Source organism: Salvia splendens, chromosome 14 (assembly GCF_004379255.2).
Source record: "Salvia splendens isolate huo1 chromosome 14, SspV2, whole genome shotgun sequence".
In the NCBI taxonomy this organism is placed as follows: Eukaryota; Viridiplantae; Streptophyta; class Magnoliopsida; order Lamiales; family Lamiaceae; genus Salvia; species Salvia splendens.
In genome coordinates, this window is record NC_056045.1 from 30,674,058 (window position 1) to 30,676,967 (window position 2,910).

Consider the following 2,910-nt stretch of genomic DNA (forward strand, 5'->3'; position numbering starts at 1 on the left):
AATTGGTCTCAATTTTAGATCGCTAATTGATCATAACCCTAAATTAACAAACAACAAAAGTAATAATTGTTCGTATTTATATTGCATTACAAGGAGTACTATAAAAATTATTAGCGGTGAGATTCAATATCTCTTAAAGTCCTTAACAATAAAAATTATTAGCGGTCATATTCAATTTCTAGGCATTTTTCATTTTACATTTCACAATTAGCGGCAATATGTATACAGAGTACTATATACATTTATGATTTACACATGTAATATCGACATCTAAAATTATCAAAACATAATGAATAACCATATAGTTGTGGTCCAGGTGATTTTATTGATAAAGCAATTAAGAACAAATAAGCACGCCCTACTTAGAAGTCAAAGAATTTGGTGTGACAAGAAATAATTAGAATAAAAGAAATAGTGTGAGAAATGATATCAATTTGTTAGTGGTAGGTACATAATCATGAGTCAAACCATGGATTTTGTATAATCATTATCATGTAGTATTAATTTTTTATATATATTTCATGGAGTAATTTTTTTAAAATGTGATAAAATGAAGGAAAATAGGCCTTAGTCTTCAAGGACTAAAAGTTTAAGGCGACAAGTCTTCATGATAGAAATGTATGTGAAATTAAATAAAATTGTTCTAGATTAATGTATCTGTAAAGCGTGAACTTTTTTATAATCACAAGCATTAGTTACATGTATAAAAGAAGCTTTATTGTTTGGTAGAAATCTTGTGTTTTTTTTGGGTAGTATAAGTGGTAGATACGTGATTTTAACGTTGAGAGGTCCAATTCAATGTTACAGTTGTAGAATATTTTTAAATAACTCGATAAAAGTAGCCCGATGTCAGAAGAGCCAACAATTCAATATAGATGATAAAAAATGATAATAATGACCATACATCTTTATAAAAAAAACCACAATAAAATTTAAAATAAATGATAAAAAAAGTTAATCATAAATTATTCTTTAATACAACAAAATTTTTAAAAATAATTTACAATAATTTTATTTAATATATTTATATATTTAATATTATCAATTATGAATAGATTTTGATAAGTTAATTTATAAAAAATAGAAAAATAATTTTTTTATGAATAATAGATATAAAAAAAATAAAAGGTACTAGAAAAACAATACAACTAACATATGACTCAAGGGGAAGGAAAAATGTGAAAGAATGAGTTATTGTGACTGGGAGGAATCGAGCACGGGCTAGGGATACAGAAACCTTGTACTCCAAAGTCTCAGTGAGGATGACCCTTTCGTTTTTCGCACTTGTTTTGAAAATCATAATAAATAGTTAAAATGGAGGAAAAGTAAATTAAGAGAAAGAATAATATGAACAGACTCTTTTCTACATTATTCTCTTTCTTACTTTACTTTTCCGCTACTTTAACTATTTATTATGATTTTTCGTCTGCAAAGCGACGTTGATCTCGACTAGTAAGAGGGCCTCTATCAACAGAAATGCCCAACACCAAGTCATTTTTATTGAACTTGGAACTATCCCCTACAAAATTTAGATCAGAAGCAAGCAAGCAATATTTAGCTAGTTAGTAGTACTATGTTCAATATTTTCCTAGAGACTATCTCTAACAAAGTCTATTAATTTCATTCTCAAGAAAACTCATTTTAGTCATAACCCAACGTGATAGAAGACAAAAACACATTTCACATTAATAATAAAAAGTGGAATTGCAAGAAATATATGCACAAAATTGAATCTTTTTCACACCCCACATTTCATCATGGGCAAATTAATGACATTATGCACTTCAATTCTACATATAATCTTGTTTCATGTCTAAGCAAATCTAGAGAGAGAGAGATAAGAGAGTTACTGCAGGGGAAGTCTTCTTTGGAAGAGCAAGAATCCCTGTGCCAATGCTTGTCCCAATAATTAGAGCAACTCCTTTTTCCTACTAATCTTCAATGGATCATTTCCCAATTTAGCTATCACAAATTTCTTGTTTTTCACCTCTGCAAATTCCCTAATATATGGTTGTTTTTGGCATTCCAGCTTAGGGTAGCTGAAGACACACCCAAAAAGAGGAAATTTCTCTGAAATAAAGACACAAAAATTAGAAAATGTATATATCAAATTATTGAAACATCAAAAAAAACTATTGAATCACAATATCATAGTACCCAGATTTAGAGAAATTTATCTCTTGTTGATGATGTCTCTGCCATTTTGGACTTGAGCTTCTGCAAATTCTTGATTGATGGGAAGAGGAGAAGATCAGGTGGTTGAAATTCATCAAACTTCACACACACACACACACACACACAGAGAATGTGGGATTTCACTCCAAAAATGTGGGAAGAGAAGAGTGTGGAGTTCAGTTAACTTGTGAACAAGTTAAGTCTGAAAATATTTTGGGGAAGATATTTAAGGATGAAAAATGGTATTTTGACTTTAGTGTTTCGTAGAAAAGAATTCAATTGAAGAAATTTTGTATGGAATATAAATTTTAATTGGGTTTATGTGTATCACATTATTGGTAATGGCAAGTAAATCACATAGAAGAAATTACTGTGACATAATAGCAACGGTGGATTAGAACATGAGTATTTTAAACAATCGCTTTAATGGATACTGAAAAGTTGACGTAGTTATACATTGATTTTTTGTTGTTGTTGTTGTTATTTTAGAAGGGAAAATTAGTACAGCATCATTTGATCAGTTCAATAGTTTGATATAAGACTTTGAATTTTTAAATATATATAGTTGGGGTTCTTTACTTTTGTAGTAGTTTTATTGTTGAAGTACTAGTGCTAGAAATTTTGTTAGAACTAGAGTTTGATGAAATTTCATATCTTATAATACTCTATTGATCCTCAAAGAATAAATCAGTTTTATCACTTTGAGTTAATCTCCAAAACTAGACTAAATCTAAA

At 29.0% G+C, this 2,910-nt stretch overlaps 1 long non-coding RNA gene across 1 annotated transcript; it reads right to left on the reverse strand.

Moving 5' to 3' along the window:
* Positions 1–1,678: 1,678 nt before the first annotated feature.
* Positions 1,679–2,459, reverse strand: LOC121764933. The gene is made up of 2 exons (XR_006042662.1): positions 2,158–2,459; positions 1,679–2,070 (listed from the first exon to the last, which is right to left on the reverse strand). It is a non-coding gene; the product is annotated as an uncharacterized LOC121764933 (long non-coding RNA).
* Between the last annotated feature and the right edge of the window lie 451 nt (positions 2,460–2,910).